The sequence below is a fragment of the Polypterus senegalus genome, chromosome 3 (assembly GCF_016835505.1).
Source record: "Polypterus senegalus isolate Bchr_013 chromosome 3, ASM1683550v1, whole genome shotgun sequence".
In the NCBI taxonomy this organism is placed as follows: Eukaryota; Metazoa; Chordata; class Cladistia; order Polypteriformes; family Polypteridae; genus Polypterus; species Polypterus senegalus.
Genome location: NC_053156.1, coordinates 231,503,239 through 231,525,917, shown reverse-complemented (window position 1 = coordinate 231,525,917; position 22,679 = coordinate 231,503,239). Strand labels below are relative to the sequence as shown.

Below are 22,679 nucleotides of genomic sequence, written 5' to 3'. Positions count from 1 at the left end.
CACTTTTCCGCAGAGCCTTGAGCCAGTGGTTTAATTGATGCTGTAGATTCCCAGTTCTTTTAACCCTGCATAATAACTTGCCTCCTGCCTCTGCTCGTCCTAGTACTTCATTGATTCTCTCTTTTTTCTCCCTCTCTCTCTTTCTCTCTGTCAGGCTGAAACTGCCGAGCTCAGCAATCCTCAATGCGGGCACTTAATGGGTTGGGGGGGGGTTTCTGACTCTGCTGAAGACTCCACGATGCACCATAAAAGCTTCCCCCTCCCAATTAAAAGCAAGGACTTTCATTATTGAACAGCATATCAGCCAATCGGGTGGCACAGCTGGAAAATACAGCAGTGGTACATCAGCTAGTGGCCAGGAAAAACTGCAGCGTGCCTATAGTCTCCAGACAGAGGTGTGTGTGCGCGTGTTTTAAGTGATTTAATCGATTCAGAGCCTGCATGCCCAAGCAAGTCAGTGACTGAAGGAGACTCATAGTAAATGCAAGCAGCACTGCCTCAGCGAATAGAATTTGTCATTTCTTTCTACATCTATGGGGGACAGTGGTATGCAGCATCTTGAAGAGTAGATGTTCTTTTCTTTCTTTAAGAGTCCTTCAAAGTGGCCAGAAGAGACTGCTGAAGTTTACCTACCACCTGAGACGGGGACATTTGTTCGGTAAGATGCAATTACTTTCATATTCCATCGCTGTCAGTGTTTCTTGAGGGCTTGGACAGAATTGTCATAGTTCCGAGACAAACTGAAATACTGGCTTGTAGAAAAAAATGTACCTTGAAGGTCAATAAGTAGGAGGGGACACCATAAGCGATTCAGGGATATTGAATGAGTTTTACTGATTTTTTTCTTCTTTTATATTGAACCAAAGTTGTTACTAGTGTTCTGAAGGTGCTAATTGCTCACTTATCCTGCTGCATCATTCGTTGGGCATAACTTGCAGTGAAAAATGGATGCTTGACATATGAAAACAGTCAGTTGAAGGTCATTTTGTGCAAACTCCAAAGAGCAGTGAAAGCAACTTCAGCATAACTTTTTATGAGCCATAGAGAAACTTGCTGAAGCTGTCCCTATAAGATTTAGTAGCCTTGGAGGCAAAGAATGGTTGGAGGCAAGAACTTGTTAAGGTTGAGGTCTTGGCTGCCAACTGAGAAAAACACAAACATCTGTTTATGTAAGGAAACTGAGGAAACTCTAAGTGTGGGTATCGAAAGTTTTGTGATATGTTCTGATTAATATGAGTGTTTGGCATGCGCATGTACTTTCATAAGGTGTAAGCTGTTATCCGTTAGAAAACATCACTAAGATACATGCTGTCAATTCAGTCGCCACCTAGTCACATTCACCCTGCCACGTAAAGATATGTATGTTACTTTCATACATGTACTCGCTCATACTCTATCTGCTCTATCTAACTCTAAGTTACCCACACGTTTTAATAGTCCAGTTTAAGATGGATCCACAGTGGCCATGTGACTCAGATTAGTAAAAGACATCCAATGAGGTTAGCAAATCCTTAGGCACTATATTTAATATGTAAAGACTCATTTTGAGTATCAAAAATAATTTAAACATGTAAAAGCTGCACAATCAGATGTCCCAAATCCATGTCCAACTGGTAAGCATTAACAATTGTTAGTTGCTATGTTATGGGTACGATAAGGCCTTATACCTGGTCTCTGTTTTCTATCGAAAAATTGGTTTATTTTTTTTATTTGGTATTTTTTTCCAATGTTAATGGGTTTTTTTTAAGTCTCATTCGTTATTATTTTTTGTTTTTGATGCTTTCATCCTTTTGAATGTGTTCCTTATTCTCTGTATTTTGAGCCCAAGAGTGCATAACCCCTGACACCTAGCAGCTGTGGGTTCATCCTAACCCTTTATAAATATCTGAGAGGCCTCAGCCCAGTGTTGAGGCATTGGCTATCCTGCTTTGTTTGTTCAGGTAATGTTTCTTGGATTTTTGATTCTTTGTTTTGGATGTGTAAGTTTTCATTTTGTTTCTTTGGTTTTGGACTTTGGTTTCTGGAATTAGATTTTTTGATTTACAGATTTGTTTTTTGTTCCATTTTGGGCAGTCTCTTTGAGGCAACAGTTTGTTTTTGTCTTTTCATTTTTGTATTCTTCTTGTTTAAAATTTTGAATACCTTTTTACTTCCTTAGCATTGTATTTTTTTCTCAAAAAACAATGAACTTTTTGGCTTGAAAAATTACATTTTTATTAAATCTATTTTTTATGCTGCAAAATGTGAAAAACATTAAAAGTACAAAGTCAGAAGTGAAGAAAGTATAATCATGATTCAAATGATGAATAATAATAATATGAACTGCACACTGCACATGTGCGAGTGAAATGAGTGTCACTTTTGGATTCATTCAACGTCTCCGATGAACTTCTAGCATGAGAGGCAGGAAGAGGGAGAGAAGTAATGTTTTATTTTACACACATTGTTTTGTTTTGTGCAGTTTTCTGAAGTGTGTGAGCATTTTGTATACTGTAAGAAAGGTGCACTTTGCAGAACTTTGAATCGTGATGAGCTTATCAGTGCATTTTGACTGCAGAGTAAAAGTGGCAGACTAGGATGTTACAGAAAAGCATGCTTGTTTACATGAATTACAGATGTCCTACACTGTTCAAAGATATAAGCATTAATTAATTAGAACAGGACAAAGCAAGGTGCCCTTTTGTTAATTAAAATATATTGTATGGGTCATTTGAGACCCTTGAGTGTTGCAAATTGAGAAAGCAATTTTCTCTATGCTGTGTTCATTTCAAAAAATATTCTCAGATTATGTCACAGACTGATTGACAAAAATTCTCTATAATAATAAAAAAATTTGGGTCGAGACATGATTTTCTCGGAGACACTTTAATGTCCCGCGAGACAAGAAAGTGAGACAAAAGGACAGCTGCTGTACAGGCTTTTAAATGTTCAATGCACTGCACGAAATGCAGATCACGCAGCACGGCACAAGCAGCAGCAGCGGCAAGCCAGCTGATGGAGCATAGAGGAGGTGTTTGTTTCCCATAGTATCACTGTTTAAGAGAGTGTTTCGGAGGAGCAGTCGCTTCTCCTTAGTGTGCGTTCAGCCCCCCTGTTCACAACGCGAGAGGCAGAAACGCGAAGTGGCTGGCGCGTAGAGTGCCCCCGTTTAACTCATTCACTACAGCTTTATTACTGGCAAATATCAAGAAATACAAAATGAATGAAATGAAATTAACAAACTCTTTCAATTACATATCCAGTTAATTGAATTAACCAAACCCGGGGATGGGCGATATGGAAAATCGGAAATATCCAATTTGAGTGTAAGAGTGAATCTAAGAAAGTTAATATAAGTGTTGTGAAAGGAAACACCTTAACACAAGAAAAAGGTTTGGGGCAACCGCCCGCATACTTGAATAAGGCAGCAAAGAAATGAAAATTGGTAATACAGTTGTGTACAGGTTGAGTCCAAAACATATCAGAATTCACAAGCGGACATTGACTGGTATTTAAGGTAGGTTGGGGGAAATGATGTCAGAGTGGCCTGAACCAGAAGTGATGTAATTGGGGACGGAACAGAAATGATGTTATCGGGTCCAGGCAGAATTTCCCGTGTTTGGTCTGCACCCCGCCACCCCCTGGCTTGGTGTGGAATTACCTTTCTTTTGGTCCATTTAGCTGCCTTCTATGCTCACATGCTTGACAGTGTCTTCTTAATTTCAGTAGAATATCAGTTTCTCATAGTTACATAGATTAAATTATAAACTTTTACCTCTTGTAAGTTAGCATGAAATAGAACTTTCCTGTAAAACTATTCCTATATTCCTGTAAAACTGAGTGTTAATTAAGACAGAAAGTCTCACATTTACAATAGACTGTTAGATTGTTTGATAGTTAAATACAAATAGGACACTGCAATACAGATTTCTGACCGTGTTGACCACTCCACACATAATATGACTGTATGACCAAATGAAACAAGACAAGTAAGCTTAAACAGAACTTTCTTTTAAAAAAGAACTTTTCTTTTCTTTGTAATATCAATTTTCTATGTTTTTGTGTGAACTGATTGCTTTGAATTTTTCTGAAACTTTTGAAACAAAGATATTTGGACTGTGGAATTATTTGAACACACGTCACACTATTGCCTGAACTATTCTATGAAGCAGACTAAAAGATGCAGAACTTTGGTAATTTGGGGCAAACACAGCTAAAATGAGTTTTCCATTTTTTATTAATTTTCAAAACTACACCATACATTTCTTACAAATTTTATTACCCTGAAGTTTATCTGTTTCCTTTCTGTTTTTGTATTGCTTAGTTAATTTACTTAACTGTTTAATTGTTTCTGGATTGCTTATCTGCTTATGACAGCTCAGACAAGGTGCAAAACAAATCCATTGTAAAACTGAACGGGTACATTTTACGCAGGTTACTTTCATGGAAAGTCAATCATATGTTTTGTTGTGATCAAGCAAAAATATCTTTAAATATAGGAAGAAACAGAATATTTTATTTTGTTTACTTCCTTTGAAAGCTAACACAACTTTGTTGTGCAAAGATAATTTCTGATAAATACATTGGTTGAAATGAAAACCAACTGTGTCACAGAAACAGGATTTAAAATATATCATCGAGAAATGTGTACATGGAGAGGAAAAAAAACAGGAAAGCAATAACCCAACAGTTTCTCTGGGCTGTTAAACCTTTGTCAGTTCATTGGGGTGACCGCCATACTTAGCCCACACTGCACTGGCTTTCTTTCCTCCTGCCTCTCACACTGTTCCCCTCTCTAGACTCGCCTTTACCTTAAAGCCTCTACTCAACGCATTTAGCCTCTGGCTGAGACATGGTTTTAAATCCTCTCTCTTGATCATTTCATGCCAGGTCCTGAAATCACTTCTAGTGTCAGGGTCAGCCTTTCATCAGACCCATGGACAAAAGGCTAGAACTCTCTTTAAGAGAACCTGGTGTCCTAGACCCCCTTATCCTTCTGTAACCATTAAAGAGTAGTGTCCACACATCTGTTACAGGGACAGCATGGTCCTGTGTATTCCTTTTTGGGACATTCCAGTAGCCAGGACTTGTCGTTATCTTGTGGCTTTTTCCTCTGGCATCCCCTTTCTGTTTGATCATGGACAGAATTCTTTGCCAACTGTTGGGTCAACTGATTAGTTTCAGTTAGTTTAATTATAACGTACATTTAAAACAACCAACCAACTTTCACCAAAGCACTGTACATTAAAATAAATAAGGCAAAAAGAATTACATTCTAAGATAGGATAAAGTTAAACACAAGACATAAAGCATAAAACACCATAGAGATATTAAAGGAACCAATTCTAATTAAAAGCCAAAGAAAAAAGATCAGTTTTCAGCCTGGATTTGAAAATGGTCACAGTTGTTGCACACTTGACATGAGCAGGTAGATTGTTCCAAAGCCTAGGAGCGGCTCTTGATAAAGAATACTTACCTTTAAGCTTAAGTCGTAACTACTGAGAGTGTCTGATCAGAGGACCTAATGTGGCATGATGGAACATAAAAGTTTAAGAGGTTGGGAAAAAAGGGAAAGTGCTAATCCGTTTGAGCACTTAAAAACAAACAATAACACTTTAAAATCAACTCTGTAACAAACCAGAAGTCAGTGAATGGAGGCTAATATAGGAGAAGTATGGTCGTGTTTAATGTGTCCCCATCATAAGCCTAGTAGCAGCTTTTTGAACCAGTTGTAGACGAGAAAATGATTGCTGTGTAGCTCCATTGTATAATGAGTTACAGTGGTCCAGTTGCGAAGAAATAAATGGAAGAGTCACCTTTTCAGAATCAGCAACATACAAAAAGGGCTTGATCTTAACTAATACTCATAATTTGAAAAAGCAGGCCTTAACAACAGAATGTATTTATTTATTTATTTCCAATTGCCATTACTCTCAAATACCACACCTAAATTCCCAGCACATGGTTTAATGTATGGTGCTAGTGGACCAAGATTATAATCAAAGGCACCATGCAGGTCAAAGATCCTAAATTTAACAATCTCACTTTTCTTTACATTAAAATCAAGAAAATTGAAAAACTGACACCTACTGTATCTTCATAGTGTCATCTAGGTCATGCAGCACATGCACACACAGCCACAAACATGGTGTTTGCTCACAAGCTGCCATTTCTGCTTGTTGCAAGTCAGGCACTTTTTCTCTGCTAGAGAGGTTTTCTATATACCATATTGCTAGCGTCCAGTCACAAAATATATTACATTCCATGACCATAGACTTTAAACCACAAAATAACTGGGTCACTTCCCAGCCCTGTAGTATTGTGCGACACATTAGCAGTGTTCCAGGTGTAAAAAATATCAGTAAACAATTGTAACTGTCATGATTTTGTAAGTCACCTTGGATAAAGGCATCAGCTGTATGTATAAATAAATATATTTATATTGACATAGGGTAGTGGTAGCATCAAGTAGAAGGGTCCTTTCATCAGATTGGCCAGCCCAGCACCGACTAAGCTGTGGAATGGCCAATAAGGGGAAGAAGCTTGATTGTAGAAGTCTCCAGGACTGTAAACAAATCTGAATCATATTATTTGATATCATCTACTGCTGAATTTTGGTCTGTATTTGTAATATTACTATTGTACTATTGTATTGTATAGAGGATTGCTTGTGTTCTGTTCAGTGTATTCTATTGTATTGTATTTATCCCCTTTTTTGACAGCCACTGTATGCCCAACCTACCTTTGAGTTGTCTTTCCCAAGGTTTCTTCCATTTTTTTTCCCCTTCAAAGGTTTTGTTTTTTTCTGGGAGTTTTTTCTTGTCTTCTTAGAAAGTCAAGGTAAGGGGGCTGTCCAAAGACGGCCAGTTAAAGCCCATTGCAGCACTCCTAGTGTGATTTTAGGCTATACAAAAATAGATTGTATTGTATCATAGTGCTGCTGCCTCACAGTAAGGACACCAGGGTTCATGTACTTTCTTGGCTTTTCTATTTTCTCCCCATGTCTCGTGGGTTTCCTCCAAAGTGTTCCAGTTTCTAATCACAGTTCAAAGACATGCAGGTTTGATGAACTGGTAACACTAAATTGGCCCTCGTGTGTGTGTGTGTGTGTGTTGATGCATGTGAGTGTGTTTGCCCTGTGATGGACTGGCACGCATTCTGGAGTTAGTTATTGCCTTTCTCACTATGCTAGCTGGGAAAGGCACCAGCACTGTCTGCGACCCTGGTCTGCATTAAGTGGGTTAGAAAATGACTTGACATGTGAAGATGGCTGATTTATTAGATTGAAATTGACTTCTCCAAATGTTGAAACTCTGTCTCTAATTTAAATAATTCTGAACCATAACCTAAATACTAAAAAATTGAAACAGAGAAACGATGTGGGTTCATTTAAGCTATGAATTTAAATTATACATACAGTATATCGAACCTGCTTGATCTATTTTTAGGGAAGTAAACAGTAAACAGCACAAGTCCATCACAGAGCCCACTTACTCACGCAAGGAGTCAACATGAAGGAAACCAGTCAGCTTAACTTGCTTATCTTTGGGAGTTCGAAAGCAGCTAAAACACCTTGAGAAATGGCACTAGAATTGGGAAGAATGTGCTGCCTGGAGCACTGATGCTTCATTCTTTAATGATTTCAGTTTAAATCTATTGTTGATTTCAGTTTGAATTATAATACCATAAATATGAGCAGTATTGATTAAACTTTTGTAGACATAATGGTTCATTTTTAAAGTAATTTATCACAGCATCTTCTTTCTTTCTTCTGGAAATTACTGTACACTGTATCTTGAAAAGGAATAAATGAATGAATGTACAGGATACAAAAAGTGAGAATTTTCAGAGAGTTTATTGGGAATGCTTAAATTAATTAATCTTTTTTTGTGATCATATTTTTATTGAAATACTAATCTTTGCTTTTATACTTGTAAATGAACCCATTAATGAATATTTAATATTTTTTCTGTTGGATGGTCACATGAAAAGCTTTGCCATTTATAATTGTACTGTACCACAGCTCATATTCTATTGGAAAATAAAGCAAATGAAAAAATTTTACAAACATTTTATGAATACAAATTATTATTCATTTGTCACTGAAAAATACAAACAATATTTGCCAAATGATAAAAAGGGAATGTCAACTGAATGAAAGTCACACAGTAAAGGCATGGCTACACATTTACTGTCAGTCATCATGCCTGCATCTCAGGCACATGCTTATAGTTATGTGTCTGCAGTGCCATGAAGGAAAGGTCAATCAAATGATGTTTCTCCTTTTTTTGAGTCTTTCTAGGTTTAGAGACACCTCAAAAAACCCCCCATACAGGCCACAACCTAAAATCCAGATCTTCATGATATACTAATGTGTTAGTGTAAACGGCTCTGCCATAGCTTACTTCACAAGATATTTACTACTTTTGATGTCTTTGTACACCATGTATGGATGACTCGTATTACATAAAGCATTCATAGAGCTGCCTGTTTTAGGTGTTAGAAACAAAGCTAATACAAGAGATTTAGCACGTCTACAAATATACAGTATCTCAAAGTAAGCTTATAAATAAATGAGAGTTTCATGAAAGATGCTTAGAAAAATTATAATTGAGAGCAAACAAGTATAATGCAAAAACCAAAATGATAGTACATCAATGCACTCCTCTTCCAAATTGCACGTGCACTTCTTTGAAAAGTATCACTGTGTCAATAAGTTTGACATGCTTGGCAGGATAAAGTGCTAGGAATGAGCAGTGGGTTAAAAATGGCAGTTCTGTGGTGAGCGCAAAGCCTTGAGACCAGGGCAAAGAAAAGGTGTTGCATTGATGGAAGGTGACGGTGCCTTGATGCCAACACTTGTCTATACCACAAGGTATCAAATTGTCTGTTGGGCCCCAAGCATTGAGTAAGCTGTTGGATTCATGGCGATTGTGATAGCTGGCAAAAATGTACAGTTAACTGATAGGATCAAAAACTGGAGGAAACTCTGATCCAGTCATAAAAATAAAGGTCAGCCTATTCAATGTGCAAATGCTACAATAGAAGAAAAAGAAGCCTTCATCATAAAGCAAGAATGCAACAGTCATAATCAAATGAGGGACATGAAAAACTATGAGTGGAGTTCAAAAGATTCCTCAAGCACAACTGAGAGCATGTCACCCTTTTGCAGGTGTGGAGTAGATGTTAAAGTAGACGTGAAAGAGGTGTTTTATTAAAATGGCAATAATTAAAAAGAATACAGCCATATGAAAAAGTTTGGGAACTCCTCTTAATTCTTTGAATTTTTGTTTATCATTGGCTGAGCTTTCATAGTAGCAACTTCCTTTTAATATATGACATGCCTTATGGAAACAGTAGTATTTCAGCAGTGACATTAAGTTTATTGGATTAACAGAAAATATGCAATACGCATCATAACAAAATTAGACAGTTGCATAAATTTGGGCACCCTAACAAAGATATTACATCAATACTTAGTTGAGCCTCCTTTTACAAATATAACAGCTTCCAGATGCCTTCTATAGCCTTTGATGAGAGTCTGGATTCTGGATGGAGGTATTTTTGACCATTCTTCCATACAAAATCTCTCCAGTTCAGTTAAATTTGATGGCTGCTAAACATGAACAGCCTGCTTAAAATCATCCCATAGATTTTTGATGATATTCAAGTCAGGGGATTGTGACAGACATTCCAGAACATAGTACTTCTCCCTCTGCATGATTGCCTTTGTAGATTTCGAACTGTGTTTTGGGTTATTGTCTTGTTGGAATATCCAATCCCTGCGTAACTTCAACTTTGTGACTGATGCTTGAACATTATTCTGAAGAATTTGTTGATATTGGGTTGAATTCATCCGACCCTCGACTTAAACCAGGGCCCAAGTCCCTGAACTAGTCACACAGCCCCACAGCATGATGTACCTCCACAAAATCTGACAGCATGTAGAAGGTGTTTTTCTTAGAATGCAGAGTTCTTCTTCCACCATGCAAGGTGCTTTTTGATATGACCATATAACTCAATTTTTGTCTGATCAGTCCAAAGCACTTTGTTCCAAAATGAATCTGACTTGTCTAAATGAGCATTTGCATACAACAAGCGACTCTGTTTGTGGAGTGAGTGTAGAAAGGGCTTCATTCTCATCACTCTGCCATACAGATGTTCTTTGTGCAAATTGCGCTGAATTATAGAACGATGTACAGATACACCATCTGCAGTAAGATGTTCTTGCAGGTCTTTGGAGGTGATCTGTGGATTGTCTGTAACCATTCTCACAATCCTGTGCATATGCCGCTCCTGTATTTTTCTTGGCCTGCCAGACCTGGGTTTAACAGCAACTGTGCCTGTGGCCTTCCATTTCCTGATTACATTCCTTACAGTTGAAACTGACAGTTTAAACCTCTTAGATAGCTTTTTGTAGCTTTCCCCTAAACTATGATACTGAACAATCTTTGTTTTCAGATCTTTTGAGAGTTGCTTTCAGGATCCCATGCTGTCACTATTCAGAGGAGAGTCAAAGGAAAGCACAACTTCCAATTGACCACCTTAAATACCTTGTCTCATGATTGGACACACCTGTCTATTAAGTTCAAGGATTAACAAGCTAATCCAACCAATTTGGTGTTGCAAGTAATCAGTATTGAGCAGTTACATGCATTCAAATCAGCAAAATTACAAGGGGACCCAAATTTTTGCACAGCCAGTTTTTCACGTTTGATTTAATCTCATACAACTAAATACTGCTTCACTAAAAATATTTGTTTGGAAAACACCCCAGTACTCAGATGTTCCTAGGAAATGAAAGACATACCACTGTTATTTTTTTTTGCTGAAAGTAGAGTAAATTATTATGCAGGTTCCAAAACTTTTTCATATGACTGTAATAATATAGAAACAAACTGGAAAAAATTAACAAACCCAAAAGAGGAAAATATAACATTATACAAAAGTAAACTATCCTGGAAACTAAATAAAATATCCAAATAAATTTCAATGAGAAACAAAGGAACACCAGAAACTAAACTAATAAAAAAGGGAATGAAGAGAGAACTTAAAAAGGAGAAAAAATGAACCTCACAAATGATCGAAACTAGAACTCAAACCTACTAATAAATTACAAACTGAAAATAAATTAGAAAAAGGTTAATATGCTGGGGTACAAGCACCCAATAAACAATGCAAAATTACATACCTTAACCTAAAGAAAATATTAATCAATTCCTTAAAAAGCAAAGAATAAAAATGATACAAAGGCTTAATACCAAGAGGTGTGCCTGCTGCAAAGAGTTGTTACCAATCAATACCTCAGCCAAGAACTGATGGTGCAGCAGGTTCTTAAATAGAGCCTCAGGTGACTGCTGTAATTGGTGGGGCACCTGAGGAATAAGCGATAAATGAAGGCCCTCCCCCTAGGGAAAAACAAATATGAAATAGGCAAGGAAAGGATTGAAAGGAATAGGATAAGGTGCAAATTAAATTCCAACAGAAGGCAATACTGTATTCTAATACTAGCAAAATACCTGCGCTTCGCAGCAGCGAAGTACTGCCTTAAAATTTTTATTAAGAAAAAATTAAACCTTTTTAAACTGAGGGAAAATATACCAATAATTATTTGTTAAGGATCTCTTTGTATACCACATTGTGAGTTCAGCCCTCTGGTTGTAATATGACCAAGCTGTAACTGTGCGCTGAGCTTACTCTTAAGCATGCAACGTACAGTTGGCCATGTGAACAGTAATCTTGTTTCAAATCTCACAGCTTGGATTGCTGCTGTCATAATCGGTTTGAGTTTCATGGTTTGTTTCAATTACGACAGTATTTGCAGGACTTGTGTTGAAGTGACATTCGGCATCTGTCAAGCGTTGTAAGCATACAACCGGTTTCATCGATAACTTCACATCCAGCTTTTGAGAGTTTAAACATTCATAAACATCAAAGTGTCCACTAATGAAATCGTCACCTGTCAATCTAAGATGTTTAAGAGGCACTGGCAGTTGTCAAAAGGTGTAAAATATTTGGCCATTTCGGTACACTTGATAGCGACAACCAAACAATTCAGTGGCAGCCATCAACTCACATGCAGATGCATAAGTGAAGGGCTTAAGCATTTCACTCTTCTAGTGCTCCTGTGTAGTATAATTATCTCCTGTACTGTCATCAGTCCACACCTTGAACCTGTCCCAGTCATTCAATACATAAGACACAATGTTTCTCCGGATATCAAGAGTGAGCCTGATATGGCTGTGCAATATGTAGCAAAGAGAATGGAAAAGGTAGGTGCCATCTCCGGGCATGGAAACCACTCGGTAAGTGACAGTTCTTTGATCGATGGTGATCACCTCGATAGACATGTTAATGGGGGTACGGTTGGAACGATAAAGGAAATGGGTATCTGAACAATGTAAAGTAAGTCTAAAATACCTAAACAATAACTATAATCGTAATAAATAATAACAATAAAACAGCGGAGAAGCCGTGGATTAAATAAAAAGGCTGTAGTTATCAGCAGGGAGACGTGAATCAAGTGGCGAAGCAAGGAAGGGAATGTAGAGACTGGAGTGACGAACGGCTTTATATAGGCAGGCAGCCAAAAACGTGGGAGTTGTTGGGATGGGGGATCCAACGCCGCCTCACACGGCAACCGAGCTGCAGGCTATGGACGTATATATGTATGTAAGTAGGATTCAGTTAGCGTTGGGAACCCGCGTACCAAATTTCTTGAAGATGGGCCCATAAGTAACAAAGAACATTGAAAAGTTCAATATGGCAGCTGACAGTGGCATCATACCACCGAAATAAGTACCAAATTTCAGCCTTCTACCTACACGGCACGTTGGAGAATTAGTGACGTTGGAAAGTTCAATATGGCGGCTGACAGTGGCATCATACCTCCAAAATAAGTACATACATTGGTTTCGATTAGCACAGGGAAGCCGCCTACCAAATTTCGTGAAGATGGGGCCATGAATAAGAAAGTTCAACATGGTGGACGTTGTCGACCGTTATCGACCGTTATGACCGTTACGTAGAATTTCGAAATGAAACCTGCTTAACTTTTGTGAGTAAGCTGTAAGGAATAAGCCTTCTACCTACACGGGAAGTTGGAGAATTGGTGATGAGTGAGTCAGTGAGTGAGGGCTTTGCCTTTTATTAGTATAGATAACAGCAAAGGCAGCAAGGAATAAGTCCATAACAGCTCCAAGGAAGTGACTGCTTATGCAATTAAAACATGGCACTGTGAAAGATAAATATACAAAAATGAAACATTACAGCATAATGCAACAGGCTTGTTACTATTGAAGGGCTGCAAATGGAGAGGCACAGAGTTTTCAAAACTCACTGAGATGGGTGCACGTAAAGCTGTTTTGAATTTTCTAAACCTACTGTATTGAGAGGCTGCAGATGAAGTTGCTCTGAGTCTTCTAAACTTGTTGGTAATTCAGCGGTTTTATTTTTAGTTTACTAAATTTCAACAGTTTGTTGTATTCTTGTCTTTCCATGTTCTCATCCACTTTTGTACTTAATGTTCATGCAGATTGACTGCTTTTTGAATGTGAAACTCCCGACTTCACAAAATTAAGTTGTATTACTTAAGCAAAGCTGCTTGTAGTGTAGTGAGTGAGTGCCATATTGACTAGCAGCCTGATGTTAGTTTGTTCACTCCTTGGCTGCTGTGAATTTGTCTTGTTACAAAGAAAGAGGGGACTTGTAACTTTATGGAGGAGATGCTGCACTGACCGAAGAATTTGCTGAAAGGGGATTCAACCTGGAAAGGTAAGAAGAGAGAACCAGGAAGAGACATCTGGAGGAGAAGCAGGGATCAACAATTCACTAGCATGGGAAACACAAAACAGAAGCCATGAAGTTGGATTTTTGCCCAGATATACAATTGTGATACATCTCAGGTGACAAACTTTTTCTTATGTATTTTTTCTGGAGTTTCTAAACATTTCTGCCAGTAGGACACAACATTTTATTTTGTATTTGTTGCGACTTGCTGGGGATTTCATTCTGCTACCATCGTCTGCTTCATTGTGCTGTTGAAGGTTGGTGCCGTGAACGCTTTTTTTTTTTTGTGCAGTTGTTAATGCACTTTTATACTACTGATCACTGCTGGTCTGAGATTTGTGGTGATTGAGCAGTTGCTCTGGGTTTCATCAGTTTCCAGGGGAGTGGCTCAAGCTGGTGATGGAGTTTGTTTTGAATATATAAAACTAAGAATATATATAGTAGTTAAACTTAACTATATATAGTTAAGAATAATTGTCAGTAGGTGGTTAAGTGGAACAGGAAGAAGAAGTGTCTGCTGCAGTGAGTCTAATAAAGAGACCTGTTTAGTTTATTGTCATGTGAGTTTTATTCTAGGTGGCCCAGGGGTCTCATGAATTCAGGGTCTGTAGTTCAGTTCTTGGTTGAGGTACTATTTGTGTGGAAATTTACAAGTTCTTATAGTCTTTGTTTGTTTGTTCCCAGTACTTTGGTAGTTTACCTTTGGCATCACTAACTTGGTAATGGTAATGCTTGTCCTTTCCTGGTAGCAGTGGGCACAAGTCAGGTACCTCTCAAGTCAAACTTGAAAAACTAACAAAGCAAAAGGAAGTACATTTTAACAGCAGACTAACAACTAATTACTCATCATTGCACAAGGGTTCAGGAAGCTAGCGACTTTTCCCGTAACACAAAGTGTAATCTAAGAGTGAGGAATGGGGAGCCAGTCTATTTGAAGATATAGTTACACATTCATTATACTCACATTTACTCATACAGGGTCAACTCAGCATTACCATATAACCTACACCGCAAGGCACTGCGGCGGGTGGAGAAAACCGCACAACGCATCATAGGGACTCCACTTCCGGTCATTGAGGACGTTCACAAGAAGAGATGTTTACGCCGAGCTCGTTGCATTCTTAAGGTCTCCTCTCATCCAGCCAACAAACTCATCCAGCTCCTCCCCTCCAGAAGGCGCTACAGGAGCCTTCCGACTAAAACCAGCAGGTTTAGGAACAGCTTCTTCCCCACAGCGGTCACACTTCTGAACTCAGTCCCCCGTTGAACCTCCACATCCGCATTTAGAACATCTGTATATCTATATATATCTATATATCTATTCCCATCTTCACTGTGCTCTTAACTGTACATATCGCGTTTAACTGTACATATCGTATTTAACTGTACATAATATGCACATACTATATTTATTGCACTTCTGCTCTTTGCACTTCTGATTAGATGCTAAACTGAATCTCGTTGCCCTGTATTTATACATGTGTAATGACAATAAAGTTGAATCTAATCTAATCTAATCTAATTTTGGAGAACAGTTGAAGAACATGAAGAAAAGATATTTAAAAACAAGGAAGATAACTTGAAAGGGAGAATTGAACCTGGACCTCCAGATTAGCCGGCGCACTATGAATAGTAAAACCATGCTAGTCTTTTAGTATGTAGCACCCTTCACTAAGAACACCTCCTCAAAGGTCCTTTACTTGTTAGCCTTGTCTCATTCAATGACTTGGCTGGGCTCACACAGCAAGGCAGTAGTAGGATTTAACCAACAACTTCATGGTGTATAATTCAGCACCTTAATCACTGGGCAACACTGATGGCATTTTCTGAATGGGAGAGTCCATGCCTTCCTGTGATGAACGCTTATCCCACTAATTTAATTTCATTTAATTGATCACAGATTGATGCTCTTGAGTGGAGGCAGTTTTGAGGACATAATGGGTTTGGACTGCTGAGAAGCACTGTTGGAACTATTGGGCTGGAATGTTTCACATTTCTAAGTAGCTGCATCAATCAAGAAGAGGCCACTAGAAATCTCCTAGGCATGCAACCAGTCAGTATTTAAATTTTTGCAAATCAAGCTGTTTACTGTTCTGAAAATAAAATGTGTAAGAAACCCATTCCAGTTTGTTAATTGTTGATGCAGAGCCTTGTGTGTTTCTGTTTCAAACCACTTTAATTCTGTGTTACCCCAGGAGGCCCATGGAACAGAAAAGCGGTTTATTATAATAATCTAAGTCTAAACGTGTGTTTTTTTTCTTCCATCTTTGCCGTCACATTAGTCAGCATGCAGCCTTTTTCCTGAGTGTGGCTTTAAAGTAGTTTGGAGAGCAGTGACCTTGAGACAGCAGCAAAGACAGAGGTAGGCTGTGATTCCCTTACTGAACGATCTGGTACTTTTATTATATCATTTTGAGCAAAAAGAAATGGCATGAGGTGGATATTCAAAACCTGTGTGTAAGTGTGTCTAATACAATTTATTGCTTGTCCATTTCTTCATTTACTGATTAAAGAAATGGCATCTGATGGGCCTAAGTTTAACTATTCAATATATTTCAAAAACAGCACCGGATTATTTTGTTTTGCAAGAGCAGAGGTTTGTCTGCACTGCTGCAGGATGTTCATAAATGATTGAATAAATGAATGAAAATAATTGCACCAAGTGGACAATATGCTCTGAATCCCATGGTCTTGCACTAGATAAAGATGGCTTCATAATGGGTGGTTGGAATAACAAACAACCAACTTTTATTTTCTAGTGAGCAGGGGCCTCATGTATAACGCCATGCGTAGAACTCGCACTATAACATGGCGTAAGCACAAAAGCCGAAATGTGCTTACGCACAGAAAAATCCAGATGCAGGAATCTGTGCGTACTCCAACTTCCACGTTCTTTCGTTACATAAATCCCGATCAGTGTGAAAACTAACGCTCGTGCACGCGCATTTTGTAACGCCCCAAATCCTCCCAGAATTACTCCTATTTGAATATGCAAATCAATATAAATCGCCCTTAAGCGCAGCCTTCTGTGAAAAGACAATGGGAAAAGCACGGGGAAAATATAAGAATTTCAGCAAATACCAAGTGGAGGCAAAGGAAAAACATACTATTTGTTCAAATAAACCGTGGTATAATCAACAAAATGAAGTTGATCGAAAGACATAGCATGTTGAAGAAACTTGAAAGCTCACATTCACAAAATCACACAGTGCCGGAAATAAAAAAGAAGTCACATATCAAAGTTGCCGTGAAAAGAAGAGTTGTAAGCCCACTGTCTGAGTGTCATATAAAAGTTTATTAGGGTACAGAGAAAAAGGCACACGGTGGGGAAAAAGCACGAAATGTCAACTTTAATCTCGAATTTTCCACTTTAATCACGTAGTTTATTTTGTCATTTAGTAGAACATTATAAACTTCATCTTAAAATCGTTTAATTAACCAGTTTCTCAAAATTACATCGTAATTAAAGTAGCACGTTAAATGCTTTGTTGTGTATTTGATCTTCTACTCGTATGTGATCTATGTGTGTGAATCACTATTTGCTTCTTAAACTGGCTCTCTTCCTCCAACTGGACACAGAGTCCATTACATTTGTGATATTACAGCTCTCTGAATAACTAAAATACTGAGATGTATACATGATGTCATTTTCATGATGATAGGAGCTAAAGCACATTATTAAACATGTGTTTCATGAGCCTCATGCTCATGACAAGCATTTATCTTTTGTCGAAATTTGTCGCTGCGTTTTTAGCTGTGTTGTTATTTTCTTTTCTGTTTTATATTCAATATATATTGGCGTGGCCCCAAGAGTCCTTGCTTTTCTTTCCCCAAGTAACTGATCGCCACACAATCAGCTCTGTAATAGAAGTTAAGCCATCTGTAAGCTTAGCCGATTCTTCAAAACATTTAAAGAACATTGAAATATCTTCGTAGTACATGTTTAATTATTCTATCCTTCACGACACTCCCAGTGAAGAATATAGATTATTTAAATGAAGTTAAAGTTTTATGTGTATAATTTAACAAACATATTTTGCTGCATTTCACCTTAAAAATGATATCGTCATCATATGTAAATACGCTTTATAAAGTGGCCCAGGTTGTGAGATATTATAACTGTAGTGCAAGTTTACAGTGGGGTGATTGTACTTATAAGTACAAACTGTTCTACAAGGAGCAATTGATTGAGTGCATTTAAAGTTCTTGGGATTAAACTGTTTCTGAACCGCGAGGTCCGTACAGGAAAGGCTTTAAATCATTTTGCAGTGGCTGAGATAGCGTGTCCTTAAAGCTGTATACCGATAATTCTCTTTCCGATCAGCTGCTGCTGTGATTCACACTCAGATACAGTGATATAAATACTCCGAGTCGTGCAGTGAGAGAAATATGGAAAAAGATGATCCGCTGTGGCAACTCCTAACGGGAGCAGCTGAAAGAAGAAGAAGAAGAAGAAGAAGAAGAAGAAGTGAGAGTAACAACGCTAAAGCAGTTATGGTATTTGGAATACTATGGCTGTTCCCTGGACCATTATATTGTTACGAGTTAATTACAATCAGATGCATTACACTAATAAACAATATGCGGTTAGTTTCTGTGTATTTATAAAGCCACGTCATGAAAATAATGAGTAATCACACAAGAACAGTAGCACTGCTTTGACGCTGGGTGCCGCCAGTCTTCAAAACCGAGCGGAGAACTTGCGTACGACAAGGCATGAGGTACCGTGGAAAAGTGCGTGGCTTTACGCCAAGTGTAGGTTTTATACATCGTGATTTGAACGTGGAAAAGTTCTTACGCACCATTTCTGTGCGTATGCACCATTTAAACATGAGGCCCCAGGTGTTTTACACGTGCAGTGATACCCAAATACTTTCTTGTATTTTTATGCAGACCCAAGGAGATCAGGATTGAATAGGCAAAAGCGGGGTACAACTGAATGCTTGTAAATTTTTAGAAGGATTTACAGCTCAATGAATAAATACAAAAAATAGCAGAAAAAATAGGTTTAAAATGGGTGAATAGAAAGAAAAATGCCTGGACAATTGAAAAAATAAGTAAATAAAATCATCATGCACAGTGTCTTTATAGACAGGAGTTTTGATGAAGGCAAAAATTTTGTTAAGAACTTGGGAGCTCCCACCTCTTTAAAATCAAAGCATAACAGAAAAAGACCTTGGCCCTGGGATGGACTGGATCCTTATCCAGAACTGGATCCTACTTTGCAACCAGTGCCTTCAGGATTTTATCCAGTCCTCAAGACGCTGGACTGGATTAAATAGGCTTGAAAATTAATGGATAGAGGAATGGTTGGGTATCTAAATACTGACCCTATATCACTACACTTTTCTGTTGCTTAAAGTTAAGAAACTTGTCACTTCAGCCTACCAATATCAGAACTCTGTAAGATATTTCACTTCTGGCATTCAAGGAGGATTCATTGTTAAATCTTAGAGTTGGCTTGTTTGAAGGCCTACTGAAAACACCAGTTTTTCCTGGCTATCCATTTTCTGAACTTAGTTACTTGACTATGCCATTGTCTACCCATTAGCATAGGGTGTAAGACAAGAACCCAGCCAGCAGGGGACACCTGGACACTGTCAAACTAACAATCAAATAATCTAACATTCCTGTATTTGACAAGTGGGAAGAAAACAAAATACTTTGAAAAAAAACTCATGCACAACCAGGGAGAACCTGTAAACTCCATAGGTGTAGGAGCCATGCATGGGTTTGAACCCTGTTTTCTTACTTTGTGAGGAAACAGTGCTCATCTTTCATATTGTGGAATAGGGTTATTGTTTGGCAGTAAAAAGTGAAGTTATAGAGTAAAGATGTTTTTATGCCAGTGATTTAAAAAGGGTGTTTGAGAAAGATTAATCCATCATAGCTTTGAGGAGCAGAAGGAGGGATCCCACATTATGTAATTAATAAAACAATGCTGGGGATTGAACCTTTGCTACAGGGCTCCAGATCTGTAGAATAATCTACATGAATGTTTTAGTAATGCCCCAGCAATCATTATGAATGGTTGCTGATATTTCTCTATTCTGTTTCCCTTCTTAGTATACTGCTGCGGCACTTGATGCCACTGCTACATTGCCAGACTGGTTCTCCTGGCCTACATGAGAGATACTAGGAGCCTTGGAATTCAAGAATTGAAATGATTTCATCTTTTTGGCCAATACAAACTTGTATAATACTGTAGAATACCAAGTGAGTGGGCAGCGAGTGGGCCTTAGTCTCCAAAAGCATGATTTTGTCTTCTGTAAGAACATATCTGTCTCATTTAAAGTTGTCCAAAGTGTTTCCAGGGCAAGATCCAACCTGCAAAGATTGCAATCAAGTTCCAGCCTCATTGGGCCACATGTTCTGGCCGTGCCTCTAATTAACATCATTTTGGACCAAAATCTTTAAATGCCTTTCAGACAGCCTTGGTGTCACAATCTGTTCTAATCCACTAACAGTTGTGTTTGGTGTACTCCCACATGGAATTAAAGTGGAGAAGGACAAACAAACTGTAATTGCCTTTACTTCACTATTGGCTTATCTTGCTCGACTGGAAGAATCCTAACTCACCTCTTTTAAGTCAGTGGGTATACTATTTGAAATTGGAATAAATCTAATTCTCACTTAGAGGATCTATACAAAACATTTTCAAAAACTGGGAGGATCTATTCAATAGCATTTTAGAATAAGCATTTAAATTGAGGAAGTGGATTCTCTTCCCTTTTTTATTCTATTAATTTATTTATTTTTCCAACTGATAAAGTTTTACTCTGTTAGCTTAGCTCTCTTTCTCATGGGTGGGGGTTGATTTAATTAGAACCTAGTTTTGTAAAACTTGACTTGCTTGTATGGAATGTTTTTGATTTTAAATAAATTCAATGAAATTGAAAAAAAGAAAAAAGAACATATGAAATATATATGATAATCGAGAAGAAAACATTAACTTCATTCAGCTTGTTTGTCCTTGTATCTCATTTAGAATCTCTAAAAAATGACTGTGGACACCTGGACAGGTTTATTTTCTCTAGCAATGCTGCAGACTGGAGTTTTTGCATTACACCACTCAATTGCCATATGACAAGTATAATATTAGTGGTGTTGGATTGTCATGATTTTAATTATGTTAATCATACTGAATTTTGTTTTATTTCATGGTGTGTTCCACCTAATGTGTGTGTCCATGTATGTAAATGATGTCTACTTTAATTATTTCTGCTATTGTGTTATAGCTAGAAAGTTCTGCAAGTGCCCGGAGCCTGTACTCAGTGAAGAGGAGTGAACAAAAATACCTTCAATTGACTTGAATGTGATGCCAGTCCAAAATTCATCACACTAACACCAGGACACTAGAGTAATCTGTGAACCTAAATCTAAAGTCTATGGGAGAACTGCAGTTTCCACATGAATTGAATCCCTAGACTGTGAAGTTGCGAGATTTAGCCACTATGCACCATTTAGTGTTGCAGTTGACAGCTTATTGTGTGCAGTGCATGTCTCCTCCTTTGTCCGTCGGGTTTCCCAGGTGTATCTCTTCTTTGTGATGTTGCGCGCATTGTCCTTGACTTCAGATGGGTTTTCCATAAGCTTTCTTGTTGTGTTGGTATTCCTGGGACAGAGTGATGTTTTACTTGTTGCCGTAGAATTGATTTATCTTCCTGCAACACGAGTGAAGAGATGAATGAATTAAGAGGTATGAATGTTAGTACCCTACAGTAGATCTGGCATTGCCTGGCTTGCCCTGCTTTCTGGAGTGGCTCTTCCATGTATGCAGTAAAACTCCTCTTTCTTTCTTCTGACATTGGCTACAGAAAGAGTGAAGAGTTTTGTGTGGAAAGTGTGTCAGAATATTTCACAATGTAAATATTTTACAAGCCATTTCCCAGGGTCTTTTAAGATTTTAAGAGGCACTGCAGGCATGTATTAATTTGCTGTCGGTGTGCCATGATGGACGATGTGGTAACTTTCCCTTGAAATCACATCAGTCAGTGAAATTGCAGCTTGTAGACTGGATGTCACAAACAGAGCTTGTTTTCTAATTATTATACTTAGAATGTCTACTCTACTTGGGGAACAGAATAAAAAAATTAACCCAGGTTTACAAAGAATTTTATCGTTATTCTTTCTATATTTTTGAGATTGTGACCGATTTAAGCCCCTTTTTCAGCATATCCTAGTAATAGTGTCATAAACATGAAGATAATAGCATATCCTGGGATGGGAATGGTCCTTCAATTTCAGGTTTGTACTTTATCTATTTGGCACAAAACCATGCTTGTTCTGTACGATGTTTGATTTTTGTTAATGAATCCATTTTTTTGTTGCAGTCCTTTAACATAGAGATTTGGCAATAGTGTCATCTGAAGTGGCTATCAAGTCTCTTGAATAAAAGAAAATGAATCAAGAGCACTGCAATAATGCTACCATAATGGAAGTCATCTCCATTTCCACAGTAGGCTTTTTACCTGGAGCCTCATGACGGTGAATGTTATTTGGCTAATATTTTCTAGGTCCATGACCGAATCGAGAGTGCTGCAATGAGCGTTTATTACTGAATTTTAATTTAACTAGAAAAGCAATCAAGCACTGGCACTACTGAACCAAAGCAGTGTAGAAAAAAAAAAGTAGTTACGTGAGAAAGGAGGACAAGTAAAAAATTAAAATATGGTAGGCCTAACAAAGGCTTCTGGGGTACTTTATGCTGTATTTGCCATCTTCGTCATTTACCTCAACCTGTTCATGCTCCTCTTTTATTACTCTAAAGCCTTTTTTGATCACCCTTTAGGTCCATTTCTTTTGCTCTTTTTCTACTTCTTCACATTTTTCTTCCTCCTAACCCACTATATCCTAATGTTTAAAAACCTCTTCATTATATTCCTTCCCTTCATGTAGATTTTGTTTTTTTT

General features: G+C 37.9%; 1 protein-coding gene across 2 annotated transcripts in view; it reads left to right on the top strand.

Annotated features, from left to right (window-relative positions):
• Positions 1-306: 306 nt before the first annotated feature.
• syt2a (synaptotagmin IIa) overlaps positions 307-22,679 on the top strand; it is a 422,896-nt gene continuing 400,523 nt past the window's right edge. Inside the window, exons 1-2 of one of the 2 annotated variants that reach the window (XM_039748716.1) lie at positions 307-395; positions 591-658. The gene's annotated coding sequence lies outside the window, so the exon portion shown is untranslated. The other variant, XM_039748715.1, reaches the window with a different exon arrangement.